The sequence below is a fragment of the Chamaea fasciata genome, unplaced genomic scaffold (genome assembly GCF_029207755.1).
Source record: "Chamaea fasciata isolate MVZ Bird 193981 ecotype frontalis unplaced genomic scaffold, bChaFas1.0.hap1 SCAF_8, whole genome shotgun sequence".
NCBI classification, from domain to species: Eukaryota; Metazoa; Chordata; class Aves; order Passeriformes; family Sylviidae; genus Chamaea; species Chamaea fasciata.
This window is the reverse complement of record NW_027094093.1, coordinates 35,912,681-35,937,176: the sequence shown is the minus strand read 5'-3', so window position 1 is coordinate 35,937,176 and position 24,496 is coordinate 35,912,681.

Below are 24,496 nucleotides of genomic sequence, written 5' to 3'. Positions count from 1 at the left end.
ATGCGGCACGTAAATGAGAAACGGGGAGAGAGGGAGGAAGAGCTAGAAAGAAAAAGGAGAGACTACTAAAGAAATAAGCCCCCCTGTACAGACAGCCTGACGCCAGATGGCTTCTTCTAATAAATATTCAACCTTAACTCAGTTCCCATGTAACTTTGTTGTAAAGCTGCCAGCACACCCACACAGATCTGGGCCAGCAAAATGATTACAGTAGTACAAACAAAATAGTGCAATAGAGGAAACAGGCAGACAGGGTCCTGTATACAGAAAGACAGAGCTGTAAAGATGTGAGTTGATGAACCTTTAGATTTAATACTGAGAAACTTGAAATAATGACTTGGGCAGAGGGGAGAAAAAGCCTTGGTATGGGGGGGGGGGGAACATGCTGACTTATTTTTTCCTTGCTGTTGCTTTTATTGTTGGGAATACAGAGAACATCGTTCTGTTAAGACAGCAAATGAGTCACTATAAATCAGTTGCTCTTCTGCATATTTTCTGCATTCAGCTGGAATTCAGATACCTTCCCTGAAATCATAAGCCCAGCTTACATTTACTCTGTCACTTGTGCTCACATGGGGCACGAGTTTAAAAGGGAGATTTTGTGCGTGACATTTGTTGTATTAATTGGGAAGAGAAAGAGGAGGTTTCATATATTCTGCTTAAGAAAACACTGGCACAGTGCTCAAAAACATGCATTTCAGTTGTGCAAGTGTTTTTGCCCCGAGCTCTTTAATTTCAAAATTGGATTATGAGATCTGAATATCAGAACACACCATGTTGGCAACCCCAAAACTATTTAAATAGGACCTTGACCAAATCATGATCTAGTGCTAAGATTAGGAGTGGGGGAAAGGCAATGAGAATGCTTTGCAGAAAATCTTCTACTGATGAAGTGAAGCAACAAAAAACATAGATACTAGAAATTAAATTTTTAAAAGTGCTAAGGATTCATCCTATTGATTTATTGGCCCTTTTCATGCAGAATATCTTGAGTTTAGGGGCTTACCTAAAATTCTACCTGCAGTTGTGTAACAGCCATCTATGAGCCAGCAATGGATCAGGGAATTAAATTATGCATTTACTTTGGTTGAGAAAGAATCAACATGAGGCAAAGCTCTTCTTTCACAAGAACGTAACCTTTTGGTGTTAGAACTCGTGATGTGCTCCTGGAAGGACAGTATTTTACATGATACAGAGGAGTATAAATAGAATTAATAAGACAGAAATGAAAAAGAAAAAAAAAACAGTGAGGGGTGTAGGCTGAACGTCAGAAAATATTTTCTGGTTTGTGAGAGTCTCCCTCTGCAAAGCAGATCGACAAGGAGATGTAGCAGGCTGTAGAGTCAGGCTTTCACCACTTCCCTCGGGAGATTGTCACTGGAGGTTTTAAAAACAAAGCTGAACTCAGCACTAGTAAATATGCTGCAGGGAATAACCCTGTGTTGGGCAAGATATGGACAAGATCAATTAACAGATCTCTTCCATGTCTACTTTCTATTATTTTTGACTGTTGGGAAGAAAACTTTGCTAGAGAAAAGCCTAAACCTCCCTCCACCCCCTGCCTTTTTTTTTTAATTTTTTTAAAGAGAACAGACTCTCTGGCACTGCAGGCTCAGCTCTGTTCATTACAGCAGCGACGTCTCTCCCACCACTTTCCCTCTGCTCACCCTCCATCCCCACTCTTATTGAGAAGCCCTGGAACGAATTTCCTGGACAGAAAAGAAAGCGGGAAAAAAAAAATAAAAAGAAAAAAAAAATCCCAATCTCTCTTATTTCTGATCTTTCCAGACCCCTTTATAATATTCATCTATTCCGAGCGGCATTTGACACTTCCTTCCCACCCACCCCTATTAGGAATCAGCCGTGGGTTTCCTCCCTGTGCTCCTTTTTCTCCAGCCTCAAGGTGCGCATTACAATTCTATTCTTATCCCGAGCACGATAGCATCAAACGAGGGAAGGAGTCTGGGTAAGCTCCACGCCTGGAGAAATGCACACCTTTTGTTTATGGCAGCAGGATGAAAGCCACGAGCTGGAGCCGGACACAAATCTGTCAGCCCTTGGGAAAAGGAGCTGCTAACGACGGCAGCACTGAGTACCCCGAGCACATCAAACAATCCTTCATTGGCTATGCTGGCTTGAAGTTCGACATATCTGTGCTTACCTTAATAAACCAGGCCTGAAAAATCACCGTATAAAGCTCAGAGGTGCTTAGAGGTACAAGGGCAGCACTTAGACTCCTCTGGCGCTGAGCTCCGTTCTGCAAACAAAATTGGATCAAAATTAGGGGCAAATTCAAAATCAATTTAAATCCTCCCCCCACACTTTTCATTTTAAAATAGGGCAAATATTGAAGGGAATGAAACCAAAGTATGTGGATTTCTTCCTTGTGGAGAGGCAGAGAGATGAGCCCATGGCCAAGAGCAGCATTTCCCAGTGGGCTGGGGTGCTACGGCATGACCACACTGTCATACAGCACAGACCCCCTGAATCAACACACAGACTCTGATTTTTATATTCACTTACTAATGTCAAGTTTCTATTCAGATTGTTTAGTTCAGAAAATTGAAGAGGCAAAGGAACACCAGGAGAAAAAGATCACGGCAAAAATTCAATAGTAAAGAGATCTTAGCAGAAAGAAAGTGATGGACACAGAAGGTTCTGCCCCAGCATCTCTATGATCTCCACTGCCAGCCCCATTGTCCCAGAAGAGGTGCCACAGCCTCACTGGCAGGCAGGGCTAGAGCAAACCTCAGCCCTCCATGGCTGCTGAGCTAAGCACCAGAATAAACCAAATAAAGACAAAAATCATGGGAAGAGGTAAAACGTGGGCTTGGAAGGAGAAAAGGGGAATGAGGAAGGAGCTCTGCATTGCCTGGAGGCATCCAGGACACAAACAGAGTATGAAAACTTTCCAGTGACCCACTTTTAGCTGCACTTGCATTGGGTTGAATCCCCCCATGAAGTCCTTGCCCATGTCCCATCTCTTCCTGCCATGGGGCAGAGAGGGCACTTTGGGTCCAGAGCAGCCACAGTGCCTGGGGGAGTGGAGAGACACCCCAGTACAGAATATCCTGAGCTGCAAGGCATCCACAGGGATCACTGCATCCAGCTCCTGCAGTGGGGGAACCAAAGTCCTCCAAGGCTTCCAGCTGGAAGGAAAGTGGCAGGATCACTACCCCAGCGAGGAGCTGGTGAGCTTCAGCTTCTCAGCTATGACACTTTGCTGTCATTCAGCTTCTGAAGGTGCCTGTCTGGGGGATCACTGTGCTTACAGGCTCAGCACCCTGCTGGAAACCACCAGAATTCTTCAGGAAGGCATGCAGCTTCATGCATTACATCCACATAATGCAATTCCCATCCCACAGGATTTCTTCACAGCAGGATACTCACCTGGCTGGAGCAGCAGCAAATCTCACTATTGCAAAAAAAAAAAAAAAAAAAAAAAAAAAAAAAAAGTCAAACTTACATTTTTTCGCAAAATTCTGTGTTGTCTTTGAATCACAGGCAGTGATTTTGGACATGAGACTGAGCAGAATGCATTGTTGATGCTCTCAGCCATTAGTTTATAAATTGAATAAGATAGATGTGTTCATTCATATGAACTAATGTAGTTTTTCTTATGAAGGTTTCATATTATACAAATCCATTAGCATATTTACAAATTAATCTTCCCTTAGGAAGAAAAAAGATCAAAGATTTACAGAAGGAAGTGCTTTATTACTTTTAAACTGCCTTTTTTTTTTTAAAGAAAGAGAAAAAGAAATGAAGGGAAATTATGTTGAACCATAAATGTTTCTTTATGACTACTGTACAGCAGCTTTGTGGGAGATTTAAATTTACTAAAGGGCAAGGGGGACTTTAAGCCATCTATATGAGTTCAGTATTAAAAATATATATACATGACAGGTGCCCATATAAGTTCATGCAGTACAAAATATTCCATAAATGAGCTCATTTATCTGAGTAATTTAAAAAGAGCTTCTGCACAAGGGGAGATATTTAGTATGAATTATAGTCCGTTTACCTTTCATAAGTTTTTTCATCACTTCCCATACCTCCTTTGGTGCTACTGAAAATATCTGTAGTTATCAAGCCTTATATTCAACCTTGCTATTCCCTATTCCCAGGAAAGCCCTATTGGTGAAGTGACTCCATGTTCAAGATATGCAGCTTATAAAGCCTTGCATGCAAGATTATTTCTTCTCCAGCAACACCAGATAAAACAAGATCAGGCTAAGAAATCTTTAATCTAAGCAAATAACTTGAATAACAAAGAGCATTCCAGGTAAAGGAAAAAAAAATATCTCTGGGTTTACCCCCATCATTTAGATTCGACTCAGTTGTGAAAGATTCTTCCTTCTGTTTTCAAAATGACTTTGTACTATGGTTGGAAATAAAGAGTAGTAGAGCAGCAAGGAAATGAAATGAGATGCAAACCTTTAATGATTTATTAATAACCACTTTCTGAGACATTTCTAACTGCTAAAGAGAAATCAGAACACTAAATACATTAAGATCTTCAGGGGCGGGGGGTGGAAGGGAGAACTATTGGAAAGTTATGAAAATAATGGAAAATTTCCAAGGCTAAAAAACCACCTGACAACCAAAGCATATTTTAGGTAGAGCTGCTCCTGCCTTGGGACAGATGTTAGAGTTAGAACTGGATGACCTCTGAAATCCCTCCCAGACATAAGCTTCGTACTTCTATGCTGAAATGTTTGAAGATCTTTTCTAACACGTACCATTAATTTATTTTTTAATCCTTTAGGATATATTCCAAAGGAAAACTTCAAGGCTGTTACTAAGACTACAATTAAATCACCATTCATGAACAGAATAGCACTCATTTTCTTGTGATCGCTGCACTCACTCAAGTATAACTTCTTTTACTTCTTGGAGCTTGCTGAGAAATTGATGTTAGATAGAAAAGGACCAGAAACAGCCACCTTTCCTGGAACACAAGGAAGCAAACTGGACTTGTTCTCCTACCTAGCCCTCCTATTCCAAAAAACTCTTCTCCCCCTCCATCCACACACCACCCATCCTCATGAAGAACACACACCTTGAGCAAATTTGAATGAAGGATATTCCTCTACTATGGAGCTGACTTTAATTGCAAAATCCCTCCACATCCTCATGTTCCCTTTCAGAAGTGCTCTGCCTGAATAACCAGGCAACTTCCTCTCTCTGTCTCTTTCCCTCTGTTTTCCTGAGGGAAACTCTCCAAAAGGTTTCCCTGTAATAGTTGGAGGGGAAATTCAGTGTCATTTTTTGTTTTCCTTCAGTCGTCGCATTTGGCTATCAGAGTGCTCACAGTTAGCAAACCAGAACTCTTCAATGTCTCAGTCAACCCATTTGGGAAATCAATAAAAGATATGACTTCCCATGTTTCAGTGCTATGAGGGTTGGCAAATGCTTCTAAAGTGCTTTGAAAACCTGGAAAGGTGCAATGTTCTTATAATGGCCTGAATGCTTTGTAGTTCTACAGAATATTTTATTCCAAAATCTTCAGCTTTTCAAGTAACTAACCCTAACTATGGCAGTCCTATGAGATGTCTGTAAATAAACAATAACATTCAGGATCGTGCTTAGTCCATCATACTGACATCAGACACTGCAATTCATCATTCATATGGTCTCCTAGTCCTGCTGAAGTCTATGAAAACTTTTTGTTGGAAATATTACTGGCAAAGCCACTCAGTAGATTAATGCTAATTAGCTTAGGGTGGGAAAGTTGTGTATTGCTCGAAATTTGGCTCACAAAATGAGAAGGAATAAGCAAAGAGGAATGTCCTAGAGCCAGCAAGAGAGAAGTCAGCAACTGAGGTTCAATTATAGAAAAAAAAAAAAAAAATATATATATACATACATATATATCAACAGAAAAACCCTTAGGCCAATGTTCTCTCAGTCCAAGAGGCATTTAAGGTTAGGACCTTACACTTTCGAGTCGTTCCACTCTCCAGCCATCACCACCTTGTTAAGGGTATGACTGCATCACACATGTGAGAGGAAGTTTAGCACCACAAGTTTTCCAGGTGAAAAAGTGTGTCATCAATGAAGAAGAATTACAAGTCATTAAACTGGAGTGCATGCTGTGCATGCCTCTTCAATTCAATATAGGGAATTAAGAAGTCAAATGCCTGTGGCATTAAATATGAATGATGAATGCGAGAAATAAAATAGTAGAAGAGAAATCTATGTGTTTCATTACATGAGGTAGCTGTGCCACTGGCACCTTTTGCTTTTGTATTAAGAAAAAATGGTCTAAGATCAGAAAGCAAAGAAAACTTGGTTTTTAAGGAAATTCACGTACCACTGTAATGAGACTAAAGCATGAAACATTTTCTAATCTGGATTCTATTCTAATCATCTGAAAGGATCACAGAGTATAGTACTTTATGAACCAGGAATGGAGAAGAATAGCACACACATCTTTCTTCACAACGGCCTTCTAAAAGAGCAGCCAGTGTTTAGGGAAAGAACACAAACTCCAGAAAAAGAGCAATGTCAGAAGTGACACATTATCCCATTTTAAGGCATGTGTCTGGCTCCTGCTTAGAATACGAAGGATAAACAAGATGAGCCACAAAGGCTTCTGTGTGAATCCCAAAGCACAAGGCTTGGGAAACCACTTCTCCCTCTCTCCTACGGAAATGGTTTCTTTCATCTCTGATCAAGTTCCAGAGGTATTTTTATTTATTTACACACGAAGGGCTGTGAACCAAATTCACCTCATCATTTTGCAAAATAAATTGAAAAATACATCCACTCAGCAGCCTCACCAAGACATGTAGAGGTTGGAGTTGTGCCCCTCAGGTATTCAGATGTCATCTTCACCCAAGACATCCCCCTGACGAACATCTAATATTAAGCAAAATTCTATTAATCCTCTGAAAGTGGTAGAACAAGTTACTGTGCCCTGAAAAAAAAAACGAGAATTGAGAACAGCCAGGTAGCATCTATAGGTGCCAAGAAAGAAAACAAATATCCAGCAAGCTGGTTGAATATTTTTCAAGATGATGAAGATGAGGGAGAAGAAATTCTATGAACCAATCACCAATTTCACCAAAAATTGAGGTAAAAGTGAAGGAGTGCTTTGAAATAAAATGTATTGGTGACAGTGTGTTAGTGATTATTTTCTTGCCTGTTTGGTGATTATGAGGTTCCAAGACAGTGTGATACCCAGAGAATTGAATATCAATAAATCCTGATCCATTTTATTTTACTTCATAATACTTATGGATAGATAATGAAAACAGAAACTGCTTGAAGACTAGGAAAAGTTTATGTTCCAAATGAGCTGGTTTTGAAACCCTTCCTGAAACATAACACCCCATTATTGATAAAATTAAATTCTGTTGATTTTTGAGGACAAAAGTATGAATTATATATATGCATAAACACACACATATAAATAACATATACGATGTATTTTGGTACACAGTGCATTTTCTGTCCCATATAATCTCGTCTACATTTTCCTCAACTTGTTTTTAAGCACAAAATATGAGATGTTTGAACCATGTAATATCCTCCTCACTACATTGTTGTGTGATAAATGGTGACAAGGATGGCGCAGATCACATCCCAATTACCAGAATAAGGAAAAATTAACAATTTGAACCAGACACTCACCAATCCCAGAGCATCTGATATGGGGCTCCTTTAAATCACTTAATACAGTATGGCTTTCCCCTTTCTGGGGGCAGGCACCTAGAGAGGGGAAAATATTGCAATTAATCCCCCAAACCTCACATACTGTACATTTTATGGGCGCTGTGTCCTTTTATGAATTCAGCATGTTTTTTGACATTTAACACGTGCTTTGTTGTGGGAACTGGGTCACTGGAAGTTTTCACAGTTTTGGTGGTTATTTTTTTTTTTTCCCTCAAAGCTACCATTGTGGAAAAAATCACAACTCCACCAGCACCATCCACCACATCCTTAATATGGTTGATGGAATAATTCAGGTGGCACAGGGATCCTTGAGAATTTCAATCTGAATTAATTTTTTTAAATAAGATTTCTTTCCCCCAGTGCCAAAACTGAAAATGATGTAAGTGCAAAAATCTCTGTAGTAAATTAGTCATAAAAGAATAAAACAGTTAAACGAATATATTTTTCATGCTTGAGGGCTGTGTGTTTAACAGTTTTTTAACTGTTCATTCATTTATATAAAAATACTTTGGTTATTATCTACTTGAGTTGAAATTAGATATTTAATTGACTGGAGGGAATGAAATCCGCTCACTTTTAAATAAAGCAATGATTTAAAAATATTCCTGTAAAGTGATTTGTAAGACCACACCAGCACTAGTTCTTGGCACACGTCCTTGTCTGTGTATATATTTTAAAAGCATGGTTGTTTTTACAAATGTAGTACTGTGAGAGCTAACTTCTTCAGAAACATGTTTATCTTAATTAGGAAAGTCAACAGACTTCTAATGGGAAGAAATGCGTATTTTTCTCTGTGGTATCTAAAGCATCAAAGGCCTCGTTCTCATGCCAAACCAATCTTCCTTCCTGCCTGCCTTTCAAACCCAGGTGATTGCAGACAGCTGAGCAGACATTTTCCCAAAAGCTTCTATTGACCTGGCTCCAGTCCTTTCCCGTGCTCTGTCTCCTTTTCTATCCGCATGTCACTTCTCTTTCTCTTTCTGTGTATTTGTTGTATTTTTGCCTGAGGAAACCTAGGGATATTCATGGCACTGAGGCAAATAATGTGGAATTAAAAACTAAATTCTTCAGGCCTTATCCTAGCAACAGGACCATCACCATCTGTTCAGAGGACAGGACTGCCATTATCCGCTGCATTCTTTGTACGTACTCCATCACCTGTGAGGGGAAAAACATTGCCCCTTATCCTGGGGTCTTTGTTTAAAAACAAAGTTGTCTGCTTCTCTCTGGTACCCATACATTTCATAAATGTGATATACGGTAGGTTTAAAGGGATTAGGCAGCAATAAAAAGCCTTAAAAGCTTAAAAAGAAAGAAAGAAAGAAAAAACACAACTAAAGGGAGGACATCTGCATGATAAACAACAAAAGCAAATATTGTTCAATTTAAATAAACAGTTGAGATTAATTAGTGGAAGTTCATACAAATTCCTATATCTACTACCAATATTGGCGATGCAAGCACTACACCTTTCACTTTGGGAGAATTTTTTCAGCAGTAGTGGAATTGTTGTTAGGGATTTGGGGCTTTTTTTCAATTTAAGTAACTGATTTAAAAATCTGTGTTCCCCAATGTGCTGCAAAGGCCATTTTGGCTTCTCACAAACATGCCTGCAGCTGAAGTCCCAAAATGCAATGACAAAATCTGAAGGGCTGAACACCTTTTACCTCAGGAAAACATGAAGTTGCTCAAAGAGCTAAAATATCCCAGAGTTTAATTTGAAATCCTCATCTTTTACCCTCAGAGAATAGTACTCCTTATTCCTCATTTATTTCTGCTTTGAATATTTGAACATGGGTAAAAGTGCATGAAGGAGGAAGAGGTAAAAATCAGGGAATTAAAAGAAAAAAAAAAATTCCTGGAAATCAGAGCAGCAGCCTTGACCTCAAATTATGTTTTCAGTTTAAAATTATAATTTATAAAAGCTGGTTGACTGTCTGTCTCTGTTGTTTTTATGCCACTTATAAACAAAGCTGCAGTCGTATTTATTTCTCAGGGCTTCCAGACACATTTGTGGTGAGCAGCTTGGCAACAGAAACTGGTAAAAATTTGCCTGCTCTCACCAAATCTCCAAAGTGCTCAGACCATCCCATAACAGACACAAGTCTGAAGGTCCAGGATGATGCATCTCCTCCTCCCCGGGGAATAAAAGGGCAGAGCAGAGCCACCTGCTCTAATCACTCTCCTCTTCCTCTCCCCAAGAGCTGCAAGTAGGGATGGAAATCCTTAGAATTGCAAGGGAAATTCCTCTTCTTCACGCATTTTCCCCCAGCCTTTTATCATGTTCCAATTTCACAATTATCTTAATTGCTTCTGCTTTTCTGCAAGCTATGGGGGAAAAATTACCACCTTTGGTGGATCACAGGACAAGGGTTGTCCTAGATGGGCATTCAGCATCACCTGATCACAGAGGCTGGACCCATCACATCTTCCTTTTCAAGTGAAAAACTGAGTCAGTTTAGTTTTCTCACAAATATTTACAAGGATTGGAAAAATTTCAAAGGGAATGGAGAAGAAATAACCTATCATAAAAACAAACAAACCCCAAACAACAACAACAAGAAAACAACCACCTAAATTTTGCCCTAAATTATTAATTTGTTGCATTAATGACTTTCAGGCCTTGGTATCAAACAAGGGCTAATGGTTTGCCTCAGCCAAGCCGATGCCCAAATTTTGGCAAGCAAAATGGTCCAAAGCAGAAATACAGAATTTTTTTTCATCTCAGAGTACCTGGGAGGTTTTTTACTACGGAATAAATCATCAAAATGGAAGCTCTTCTGCCAGTTTGCATGTGAGAGGGGAATCTTCCTTGGAAGCAACAAAGGTCCCTCAGCTCTGGATAGAGGCTGGTGCATTAATTTAGCTTGCTCTGCATCTAGGCGGCCTTAGATAGGACATCACTTTGGCCAAATATGGATATAATGATGCTTTTGAAATTGCCTCTCAATGGAAAAATCTGTCTCAAATGGCACTACTTCAGTTTTGTCAACAACAACATAAAGATTTATTTTAAAAGTCTTTGAAGCATTGTTTGGATTTTGGCTTTCTTGCCATACTAGTAAACTTCTCATCTCTGCATTCCTCCAATATTTCATGAAAGTCATAAACTGTTGTACATATTTACAGACCAGAACTGATGTTGCCTTCCCTGTAGAGAATACAAATACCTGTATTAGTATTCACAAAATCCCACCATCATTGCAAACCAGCCTTTAACAGAAAAGGAAAGACAGAAGCATTGTGTTTCATATGGAAAATTGGGGGATGGTGCAGGAAGGGGGAGACTAGAACATAAATGTACTGAAAGCAAAACTCACATTTCAGTCAAACTTATATTTCTAGCAGTGCTCAAATGTAATACAGAGACAGAACTAATGAGGTCCTTCATACTTTTCTAGTTCCGAGGAGGAAGTTGTTAGTAATCTAAGACAGATAAAGAAATTCACTAATTAAAGTACTCTGAGATGAATGGTAGCCTCCAATTATTTTCCTGATTTGACACAATCTAGTAACAGCATGACATAACAATGTTTTATGCAATACCATGGGATTTTGTGAAAACAAAGTACAAACTGAATTGGAATTTTGAGGACAACAACAATAGGGTGCTCATGGGCCAGCCCATGGTTGGATTCATCTCTTTCAGTTTAAATGAATACAGAAAGGAACAGAGGAAAGCTTGATGTTGAGGAATAAGTGACTTTTCATAAGAATAATAGTTGTGAAGGAAAATATTAACAGTTAATAAAGGTTACAGTAGATTATAAAATCGTTGAATAGGTTGGATTGGAAGGGACCTTAAAGGTCATCTCATTCCACCCCCTGCCATGAGCAGGGACACCTTCCACTATCCCAGGGTGCTCCAAGCCCTGTCCAGCCTGACTTTGGACACTTCTCGGGATGAGGCAGCCACAGCTTCTCTGGGCAACCTACGCCAGGGTCTCAGCACACATTTTTTTGTAGTTTACGTGCAATTTTAACTACTCTTTTATAAATAATTTACATGCACCTAATATCCCATCCCTAAGTATCCACAAATACAATAAAGCCCAGGGCTCAAGTTTTCCCTGCTCCAAATTCCATTGCAAGGCACCAAAAGTTTGCCATCCAACTTGATACCTGAATACAAATAGCTGTACAAACCTCCTCTCACCTCGAGTGGAATTTAATGCAGCACCAGAATAACTGCTGAGAGCTCACCCAAGGTCAGTGATGGGAGAACTGAGGAGTCTGCAGGGGTAGGAGTTGGGCTGTTCTGGTAGCAAGGGCTGGTGTGACAGGGACCTAGCAGGGCTGCTACCCACGTGGAGACCTCTCACTGCATAACACACTTGGGTTTGGGCACTTAGAACAAGTTGTGTCTCAGCTTTACCACCAGTAACGTGGATATTAAACATTTGTCTCCGTGCTGATGCATTGGCAGGAACTTCTGTTTTAGAGGAACAGTTTGAAAGCTATAGAGGAGCAGAGATGATGGCTGTGACTATCAAGCCAAAGCTTAGCTGCTGGTGTAGTGTGTCAGCATAATGATAATGGGGAACTGTAAGGACATTTTAAAAGCTGCTCACTGACAGCTCCAGCTTTGATTCACATCTCCAAGCTGCCCAGCCAATTGCTAAGGGAGGAGGTGGGAAAAATAAATAAAAAGATCTTCTTGTCACATAGTGTTTCTTCAGATAGGCCTGATAGCCCTGTAGATGAATACAGCTCACAACCAGTAGCACGAAACAGGGGGAAACAAAGGTAAAACACCATTAATTATGGAACTAAGAACTATGGAACACCATTAATTATGGTTTCACTGAGAGGGCCACAAATACAGGAGCAGCTGATTGGGTTGGAATCTTTGATGACACGCTGGGGCCATGGGCACTGGTAGCGATGGTGTAGGATTTTAGCTTTTATATTTTTCATATATTTGCAATCCTGCAATTCTTTAGTGTGTAACTCTAAACTCCATATACAGTGCTTATGCCTTGGGAAGGGTGACCTGAAACAGAGACCGGACAGAGCTAAGAGAATAAAGTAGGTATTTAGTGAAAGGCCTCCAGGATCCACCTTGGGCAGGACAAGGCCTGACCAGGGCTACACCCAAGATGGACTAAGAATGGTCAAAAAAATCAACAAACAGTCACGAGGTCTCACATTTTTATAAGTTTTGGTCTATTTGCATATTGGGGTATAATTGTCCAATTACAGCTTCAGGTTGTGAGGTCCCATCCTTCTTGTTCCTTCCTCCAGCCCACCCTTGTTTGTGCTTTTGGGCCTGAAAGTTGTCCTTGGTGTGCAGCAGGAAAAGGATTTGTTTTATCTACCTGCTCTGTGAACAGAGCTCACCAGCACTTAACATGAGGCTCCGAACTACACCCCTAGGCAGCACAGAACCTGAAAAACAAGAAAGCTAAAACTTAAGGCATCAGCTACTGTCTTCACACATTTTGATTAGACAAAACAATTTCTCTCTAGGCCTGAGAATCAAGGACAGCTCTTTGTCGTAGGCCTGGAAAAGTATAAACCAAAATGAGTTGGGGGAGGAGCAAGCTGGGGTAACAGCTTCAGGTAATAAACTTTGTTACCTAAAGCTGTAATTGGAAGATGAACCCCCAACATGCTATTGGAGCAAACTTGTAAAAGCGGGAAAAACTCATGACCCATCATCCACTTTTGGGTGCAGCCCCTCGGGGATGCTTCGTCTGCCCTTAATGAAGGCCCTTCAATAAACACATCCCCTTTTATCCTCTTAATCTTGCCTGGGCTCTGTTTTTAGGCAAGGCCCAAAAAGGCACCAGGGCTGCCAGGGGAAGGGGGAGCCCAGCGAGGCAGGGCTCGCCGCTGGAGCGGGGCTGTGCAGCCACGGCCCCGCAGAAACGGCTTCTGTTGCTACTGCTAATGATGAATACCATATGCTTGGCTCTTGCTGTTATAAAATAAGTTACGTTACTGCTGCCTCAGAGTGAATCAACTCTTTTTCTTTCATTAAAAATAGACGTTTGTGCCCATTCATGATTCCTCGGCGCTAGTACATGGGTAAAAAGGGTTTTTTTAAAAAATCAAAATATCCTCCGACTGTAGCTTTTTTCTGCCTTTCATCATATCACTACCTTATTCCATTTCAGATACAAGCATCCCTTTGTCCAGACAATAATCCTGAAATACAGAAAGAATTGATATGATCATTCATATAATTTTTTTTTCCTTCTGTTACTTTGAACTAGTTGAATTCATTATAGTTAAAACATAACGTGTGATTGGTGGCCTTGTTTTGGGAAATCCTTTAGACACAGGAAAAAGTGATGTTTGCTGTAGACATCGAATTTTATTCAGCCTCCCACTATCTGGGAATCAGCTCTTTTACTAAAGTAATTTTGGCCACCACTTATTAATTTACCAGTGGAAAAGAACCTCTTAGAGCCACTTGTTTTCATTTATAACTTCATATACCAACAACTTACTTTGTGATTTCACTAAAGGCAATCAAATCACAGGGCACACAATTAATTAAATTAAGATGCATCCTGCAGGCCTATCCACTCAAATACCACAGGAATATTTCAAAGTTTCATAATTTTAAACCATTGCCTTTGCAACTGTGTACTCTGCGGTGTTGTGAAATGGGAAAATATTTTGTATTTATTTATGTTTTCAAATAAACATCCCCCTCCATTTTACAGGTATATTGCCACATACATATGTATGGTAACAAGCCCTAAATGCCATGTGAATGCTCAATCACAAAAGCAGAGATTTAAGATTTTGACACATCTTTTCCTACATTTTGCTAAGAACAGTTTTTACCATTCAAATGCAACAAAGGTCCTGAGGAGCAGCACAGTGTCAGCTCAGGTAGAAGGAGAGTGACACAACTGAACGCCACAAAAGACCCCTTCCTCCTACTTGTGACAAAACAAACCTGCAAATTATTTCAAAGCCCGCTATAAAAAGAAAGCTGGAAAGATAAAAAGATAAAAGGCTGGCAACAAGCCTTTAAAACAGAGACAACCCATTGCAGCACCTCTCCCTGTTTGTTTTATGCCAAAACAATTTCCTATCCACCTGTTCATAAAAAAAAAGATAAGAGCTTAAAGTATCCAGTAATTGTGAATTGGGAAAACTAATACCTTGGCACCCAGCCTGTAGGAAAAAAGAACACAATGTATTACTTCCCTCATACGAGTAGGAACTACAGGGGATCATTTTCATATACTTCAATAGGCCCCTCTTAATGATCAGCAGTTGATTGGCCAAATTAACCCCAGGTCTACCTCCAAAATGATTATGATTGCATATTATAATTAACGATGACACTAAGGATATTAGGCTCAGAAGGGGTTTTGTTTGTTTGAATGAGTGATGGATCATTCCATTCAAGGGTAGATGTTCCTGGCATGCTTTGGGCTTATGCATCTCCAGGATACTTTGGAGATAATCTCATGGTTGATGGTAATTCTGGAGAAATGGGAAAGGGAGGGGGGAGTCCCTTCTGGATTTTAATCTTATTTCTTCCCTTATGGAATTACCTCTACACTTCTTGGTGGAACTCTAGTCTATCATTTTAATTAAATGTATCTAAGCAGTTACTGTGAAGTCTAGATGGGAGTAATAAGTTGACAAACTGAATATTGGTGTCCAAAGGCAGCAAGGAATGTCTGCAGCAGATATTTAAGGCCTTAGTAAAAGACAGAGGTTTTATGCATGTGTAATGCGCCAAGAAAAAAGAGAGGTCTAAATTCCTGACCAAATCCAAGCCCTGATCCCAAAGTTTGGGAGTCTGAGAGATCTAAATCTTCTCTGTTGTCAGCCGCTATCTCTAAAATAAGCATGCACCTGAGGTAACATCCCGTGAATTTAATAGCTCTTGAAATTTAGCTCTGGTTTTAAAATTTGGATACAATTACTTTGTACTCTCTTCCTTCCTGAAAAGATGAACACCTCCAAGAGCAGTTTGAAAATTTGGGGTTCTGAAGCTAAATTAATGAACAGCCCCAAACACACAGCTGGCTTCACACTCCAGCACAGAGGTGACACACATTGCTGGAAGGGGCTGCTGTAAAAGGCCCTAGAAACCTGAAATACAACACGATTTACCTTTCAACCACCTTTCCATTCATGTTTAAAACTTCCAAAGTGAGAAAAAACCTAACTAGAGGAAGGGCTGTGGCTAACTCATTCCTGGACAAGCCATTCAATGCAAAGTTTGAGCTTTTTCAAAATAAGCTGCATCGTCTGATCCAAAAGCAGAGGCAAGTGAACAAGAGACATGGCCCCTGGCTCTCCCTTGAAAATCTGCCACCACAGCAGCAAAATTCTTAAATCAACACACCTCCTTAGAGTGTGCAACATATCTGTTGATGAGTTGTAAAAATTCTTCAGAAGGTGTGTTATTGCATGTGCAGAGCATGACCTTCAGCACTGGAATTATCAAGAGATTTATGCATGGTTTGGAGAGAAAACCAACCTTTACTTTTTTTTTTCCCCCCATTTCTCCCCTCAACAATTAGCTGATCTCCATGTGTAATTTTAGAAGAATTCCTTCTGGTGCCATGTAAGAGCAGATTAAAAGTCTTTTCTCTGGGTCCATCAGATAAAAATTTGAAGCCTCAGATCAGCAGCTCAAAACTGATATTTGCCACAGAGAAATTTTGGCCTAGGAAAGAATTACCCTTTACCTGTTACTGGAAAGCTGATAATAATGAGAACAACCTATCTACCTGTTATTCCATTCCATCACATTTGGAAAAAGAAATATTCAAGTGAAAAAAGATAAGGTTGGGCTGCAGTAAATCTTCATTTTCTTTCTTTTCATATTTACTTTTACACTTGAGTATTCATGTAGTAATTAATATCTACAATTAAAATGAACTAGAGATTTATGAGGCAAAATATAAATTGTGAGTTACTTAATTTTTCTTTTATTTTTTTCAGTCTTCCAAGTGCATTTTTTCCATAAATATATAGGTACCTGTGTATTGGTATTTGTGTCCTCTTATGTAGCCGAGAAATAAACATCATAATTACTTTACCTCACCAATTTTTCCACTGCTAAGATCTGTCCACCTATGGTTTTAAATACAGCAGCTACTTGACAGAGTATATTGATGGGCTTTAATCACTGCTGAACATTTCCTGTCTGTTTGTAGGCACTCAGAGAAACCCAAGGGGCATCATTTACAAGAGTCCAAACTGAAGAGATTTGACAGGATGTCACAGGGAATAATCCAAGAATTATGAGGGTAAAAACAGATATTGAATAGCACAAACCAATGCAGCCCTGGCAGTTTAGCAATGCCTGTAAAACCAGAAGAATCTCTTACCAACATGGTATAGTTAGAACAAATTATTTTGGAAATCTTTGTGGAAAGCTCAAATGGTACTGAGCTCCATCTGAAGTGCACAGACAAGTTTGAGAGAAGGGGAGAGAAAACCCACTGATGTCCCAGTGTTTCTTCATTTCTCAAAAGCTGATGCAATAAGACCTTGAGAGTTTTTAAAACTGCATTCCAAAAAAAAAAAAAAAAAGGTAGAAAGGCATTTCCATTTTTTTCTTAGAAACTATTTATAAAAAAAGTAATTCAAATTTCTTCAGTGTTTTTTGGCTCACACAGGAATAGAAATCATAGTACAAGTTGGAAAAGACCCTATTTGCTACTCCAAACCCAGGAATTGCAGATGACTTGTTTGCATCGAGGCAATCCTGCATTGCTTTACCTGGGCACTTCCTTCCCCAGAGATTCAGAAGCAAAAAAAAGGCCCAGGTGACATGGACAGGCCACATCTGTCCTGACCAACCCCAGAGCACGTTGTTGTACACGTGTAGCAGCAGCAGAGGTGCTGGTTTGGCAGATGGGAACTCACAAAAGTTGAGTATATCCCAATCTATCTATGGGAAAGAATCCAAGTCAGAGAGGTGGCAAGGGATCTCAGGAGCTGGGGGTGATGAGGAGAAAGAAAACAGGAAAAGAAAAGCAGCTGACAAGAGGAATGCTGACTCTGAAAAAGAGTCAGAGGAAGAAAAAGGGGAGAGAAAACCGACATGAATTATATTGATTAGGGGATATGAGCACCACTAGAAAATAATATGAGCTGGGGACATTATTACTCCCGGTGGCCCTGAGAGCTTCACCTTCCCATTTACAGAAACCTGCATTCCTTGACTGCAGACTGACAGGGAGCAGGTGAAAGGGAGAAGGTGTTGAAGGACTGGGAGGAGGAAATGTGGCTGCAGAGATGCATTAGAGAAACTGGGTTTTGACAGGGCGCTATGTGCAATTCAGCACAGAAATGCCCTTGACAAGGTCTGGAGTGAACCCCCCCCAAAAAAAAGTCCTCCCTGTGTGCTTACAGCTCGATTCTCAGCTCAGCAAGTTGCTAAGCCAGAGCCTTGGAGAAGGGAAGTTGATTCCTCTGGTAATGAAAAATGCCTGTGAGGAAGGAGAAGACATACGTGCATTGTGAAGAAAAAAGACCACAGCCCCTGGATTTATTATATACATAATAATTAATAATGACCCAATTTTTCCTATTCCAGATTTCAAAATTCCTAACTCACTTTAATTAAGTTCACTCTAAAAATAGGATGCTGTAGAACAAAGAACTTTTTTACTACTTTAAAAATGCAAGCTTACTCACTAGTTAGGCTTTTCCCAGCTCCCCTTGCTTTGGTACAAAGAGCTATTATGACACGATATAAATGCGCTATCAATGGGAGACATTTTTAGATAAAACTTGATAATGTAACATTTACTGATTCCATCTGTCAAGGCAGATAAAGAGAATGAGACTTCATAGAGACATGCAGGAAACATACAGGCAGCAGCAAAACAAGTGCAGGCAGTCTGGACCCCACTTGTGGACCTGCAATCTGAATTAAATCTTTTTTGCCATAGACACAGGGCCCACTTTCTACACCAGTGAGGCTCTAGGATCTTCACTTTCAGCAATACAATTGCATCTACTTGACAGCATTCAGGGCTTATCTACATTATGCATTTTTAAGCCTCCTAATTCTGTCTTCTGCACACAATTTTAATGGTGAAGAGCAATGTGGGGCTCCAGAGTTGCCTAAACACACAGCCAGTCCGATGAGATCTCCTTCCCTGAGGCCCATCAGCAGCACTGGGCTCACAAACACAGCTCAGAAGCCTCACATTCCCCTCCTGAGCCACAAAACCTGATTTAAATTCCGAGCATCCCCGGTGAAGAAGAGCAATTGCTCTTTAAACAACTTTTGTAACTGCTTCCTGTGCCAACAAGGGAGCGCGGAGTTTGCTTAGGTGAAATAAAGCAGACAGACAGACCTCCCCACGTCCTGCTTTGGTTCCAAGATTTTAAGTAATGAACAGGGGTGTGCAAAGAAATGAAAGCTGTGGAAGTGCCAAAGGTATCCCTTGGAGATGTGAGTGTCCTGTTGTCATGTAAAAGAGCTCTTGAATGGTAAAGGAAGGGAACCCAATTACAACTGGTTTCATGCTAATCTGAGCCCATGGACTATCGGTAGGCTTTGGAGGATGCCGCGGTGTCCACAGTGATTAATTCACCTCTTCCTTCCCAAAACATGCTAGGAAATGAATTTCCATTGCGGGAATTAATTTGGCACAAGAAGATGTGTAAAGCACTGTTTGGAGTTACCTGGCAATGATTTGGATGTCTCGTCTTGGACACGGAGAAGAGGTGCCCGCCACCTCATGGAGGCTCAGGAACACCAGTGCCATGGAAATCTGCACTGGCCCATGCCTGCCCCCAAAGAATGGAGCTCATCCCATTTATTTGGGAATGAACCTTTATTTGGGAATGATGGGCACCTTCAGGCAAGGAGAAGACTGCAATGGACCAAGCTGGGGCATTTAAATGGATGAACTCCAAACGTTGGTGTTAACACAATATGTTGTTTATGGCCATACAAAAAAAATTCAAAAACAAATTAAATAAATTAATTTAAGAACAAATTAAAAGTGAACAAGCTCTTTTCAGGCCTTTATAAATAAACATGAACACCTCAGGTAGCTCTGTGAGAAGATGGAGATAAGAATGAACGTAGAGGTGCTAACAAATCTTCCAGGTACAAGTGTAAAGAGAAGTCTGCTCTGAAAAGTAAGTTGAAGTCACATTTTAAGTGATTTTGGATTAGTTTTCATATGTTTGGGCTCTGAAGGCCTCCTAAAATCATTTTCACTGGAGCCTGAATTCTAGTTAATGAGAAGAATTTTACATGCCAACAATCTTAGACTGTTCAGAAGTATTCTAATTATCTTTTTTTTTTTATATATAACCAACATTTTATAATGGTGTACAGAAAGATCACTAAGATTTTAACGGGCAAAAAGAAGCTTTGCCTCCCCAAACCTGCTGCTGGAGACACTGGACCACTGCAGTGATCACAGAGCAAGATTTTGGTCCTGGGACAGCATCTGGAAAGCATTTGCTTTACCTCTTCACTATTTTTTTCTGCAAAACCCCCACTTTGTAGAACAAACCTAAAGCTTTTGTGATATGTAAGGATGTAGCAGAAATAGCCCCCCTGCACCACATATCTGGTTTTTTTTTGTTTGTTTAAAAAAAGGGTCTTATCCATCACCTCAAACTTAAAGAAAACAAAACAAAACAAACCCCTCTTTGCACTAACCAAACTTAATTTTCTGAATTGCAGCTTTTTTTTTTTTTTTTTTTTTTTTTTTTTTTTTTTTTTTTTTTTTTTTTGCTAGGTAGAGAGGAGAAAAAAGAAAAAAAAAGCAACACTTGAGAAATGGAATTTTGCCCACAGATTGATGGCTACGTATCGCATTTCTAGTGGGCTTATAACCTGCTCCAGTGAAAACATAATTTTTAATTTGCTTTTAGGGTTATTTATTTTTTTTTATTATTACACTAAGGGTTTATAATTTAACGTCAAACATAATTTTGCACGAATTACGAGGCTGCACTACGATGCTGAAGATAAGATGTATGTGACTGGTTGGCACGGCCTCAAACTCGGTTTCTAGAAAATGGGTCACTAATTGGCAGGCTGCCATCCCATACACTGCTCAGTGCAACTTTACATCAAACAAGCTATCTTTTGCAGAGGGTTGTGCACATCACCCTCCCAGACAGTGCAAAGAAATGTAGACATCTTTTAACAACATTGTATTTACCATTTCACACCATGCAGGCAACATTTGATGTTGGAGTCATGTGATAACATTAAATTCGTGCTGTTCTTATTTAAAAAAAAAAAAAATAAAAGGTATTCCTAAATACCTTTTAGGAATTTAGGAAAAAAAAAAAAAAAAAGACTTTTCATGTAGCAATTAAAATCCTAAATTATTGGTCGTATCACTTCATAAAAATCACACCAATTTTGATTAATTGTAGTTCAGCCATTTAAGAGCTGAAAAAACATGACATTTTACTATGATGTCATTTTCCCATTCATTGCAGTGGTAAAAGTCCACCACCAGAGCTACAGTAAGAATAATATAAAAATTAAAGCATGGAAATGATCAGAGGAAATAATTCTGACAATGAAGTAATTTCCTAGATTGGTTTTTAAGTATGACTTCTTTGTCAAGCTTTAAATAAAAAAATAAGAGATGCCATGATTTTATTGAACTTGCACGGGGAATGAGTAATGTGCATATGTAAGAAGTGGTGTCACTTCACTTGAAAATCAAACCATATGCTCAAGCCCAGCAAGAGCAGAGCACCCCAAGAGTAAACCCAAATCAAACATCTACACAGGAACCCTGAGCCAAAGTGTGGTGCCTTCAGAAACAATGACTCCTGAACACAGAACTCAAAAAAAAAGTAGGATGTTGAGGTCAAAGGCAATTCCATGACATATCGACAATATGGCCTTTATTCAAATTTTTCTTCAAAAGTGTTATCAATGCCTTACATTTCCTACCTGAAATGGCTGTAAATTTTGAAGCTTTTTCTTCTAAATCAGTAATTTCAAAATTTTTGTTGTTGGTTTGGGGTTTTTTTTAATATTGCTTTAGAGTGCAGTTGAAAGTGAGGCCCTTGCATATGTTTGTATTTTCATTGGTGCCAAACTGATGCTAGGATCCAATCCAACTTCTTTCGAAATCAATTGGAATTTTTCACTTGACTAGAATTCAAGCATCTGTTATTAGCAATTTCAGAGATGGAGAGAGAAAAAAAAAAGTCAAAAATAATCCAAAATGTGGTGTCAGGACACCAAAATTTTCTCTGTTGCTTTAGTTCCTCTAGAAATTGTGTCACTTGCAAACTGATTTATTTCCCCAAAGGGAAATAATAATAATAGTAAAGATGAGAAAAAGCAGCAGGGAGAATATCCCTGTGATAAACTTCTACCCAAAAAGTGACAGTGTTCCCCATCAGTGCCTTGCTGGAACAGCAATACGCAAAGCTCAGATACAGATGCAAAGCCCTCACACAATCCTGAACTTTCAGTAGGATCCAAGAGCAGAACTATGGAATGAATTTCCTTAAACAGCAATTTGCATCATCCCAAAATGCCTTTGGACTGGAAACAAAACAGAACTTCTGGAAAGGGCCTTAAATCTTATCTCATTCCAACCTCCCCTATCATGAGCAGGGACATTTTCCACCAGACCAGGTTGCTCAGAATTCCATCCAACCAGGCCTTTTTCCAAGATTCCAAGGCCTCAGTTCCCCCATGCAGAGCATGAGGGCCCTCAATTAACCCACCCCCAGAGCAAGATCCAACTTCTTAGACTCAGAGTGCATTTTTCTCTCTAGTGACCTCCAAGTCAAGGAAAACTTAAATTTAAACCCATGTCTCCAACACACCCAGCCACCAACTAAATTTACTTTAACATGCCTCTCGAAGAGGGAGTCCCCGCTGCAAACAATACAGCTCAGAAATGTTGCAACTGCCAGGAAATGAAATTTCATTGGGGGGGGGGGGGGCGAGGAAGGAAAAATAAAAAAATCAGAAGGGAATCACTCTGCCTGGGCAGAGCCTCAGGGAGTGAATCATCAGTACCAAACTGTTTTTTTTTCTTTGAAACCATGCAACAGTTTGTGTGTTTAGGACAACATTTGTTTAGCAAACAGACTTCAACAAAATTTGCTCAAGGAAAGTGTGCATATGTTTGGGGTAAGGAGGTGACCCCTGGAGAAGAAGATCCAGGCTCCCTGCAGTGCTGAGTCCCTTTGGTCCTGCCTGAGTCTCCCAAGGCTGCTTCTCTCACAGGACTGACCCAAGGAAGGATGGATTTACAATCTCAAGCATCTCATTGCAATTTACTAACTGGGAGATGCAGTTGTAGCAGCAGATAAACTTCAACTTATTCAACTTAAACTACTATAACCTTCCATTATTTTTTTTTTTTATCCCTAATATTTTCCATTATGGAGACAATTTCTTGCATGTAGGTGGTACTTTTGCAGCTTTCATGGCGTTGCTTCACTTTTTGTTCATGTGGTAACCTGATGTGTAAGATATTTTATTTAAATCTTTGAAATCATAATAATAAAATATCCCAGATGCTGTTCCTACAGTGTGAGCCAAATATAAGAGAGGACAGCACCAAGCATAGAAGACCTAGGAGTAAAGGATGAGTAGAGTGGGCTCCCTATCCCTTTAAAATTCATGGACAGTGTCTTTGCTAAAAACCTAATTTCATATCACAAACCATAAAAAGAAATCAGAACCTAGCCAGGGCTTAATTTTTCTTCATGTACGTGGGATATTTCATGAGATTTTCCTGTCCAGTCTTACACTGCTGGGAGTCACCTGGATACAAAACTCTGCCATCCAAGTGCTGTGGAGGTTCCTGGAAAGTGAACTCTAGATAAGTCTGAAATTTAACTGCAGTCAGGCCAGCATTTTGCACAAGTTTCTCAATTTTCCTGCTAAGGGTCTAGAATCAGAAAGTGATTATTCCACAAAATGATTTCAAGTAAACATATAAATGCAAAGTCAGGAGTTTCTCTTTTCATAATGATTGACTAGTGCAAACCTTTCAACTTTGCTTGAAATATCCAAGTTTTTCTCCTCTTTCCTAAATTATGTGCATAATCATCGTTTCCTTTTACCAGATTGCTCTCGTGAGTGTACAGGAAATAATATTTCAAAAGACTTCTACAGACTTGTAAGAGATCATTCCCACTTCTGAATGATTTGATGAAAATATTTTTTCAGTTCCAGTTAAGAAATTACTTTCCTATAATTTTATTTTGCCTTTTATTCATGCTTTTACTCCACCATGGTGCGCCATAAGAGCCTCACTGATCTCTCACTAAGCAGCTGGAAATCATGGAATGGTTTGGGTTAAAGGGACCTTAAAGATCACCTCATTCCAGCCCCCTGCACCTTCCACTAGACTAGGATGCTTCCAAGCCTCAAAAAACGCAGGGTTTAATTTCCCCCTCCTTTTCACACAAATAAAAAACAAGAACAACCCCAGCACACAGCCCAGTGCTCTTACCACAATATCACAGACCCCCAGTTTTTTTTGGCAGTCCTAAAGGTTTCATGAAGGCCTGTTTAATCAGTACTGTAACACTAATACAAATTTTAAAAAAGAAAAAAAGTACAAATTAAAAAACTGTAAAATGCATCATAATCTCCCGCCTTTACACATATCAGGAATAGTTTATTTCAAAAGTAATTAACTGAAATAATTGGGCTCTCTGCAGTGTTTCTTGGACTGTTTGTTTTTGAAGGGTTTTTTTTCCTTCAAGGAAATAGGGAATGCGTGAGATCAGTTTTTAAATCCTTTAATTTACAGAGCTTTTTTCCCCTCTCTCCAGTCTACCCAAAGATTTTTAAGTTTTCAGAGGAGGAGCAGGAGCAGAGCACAGGGGTGGGACTGGGTACCAGGTGCTA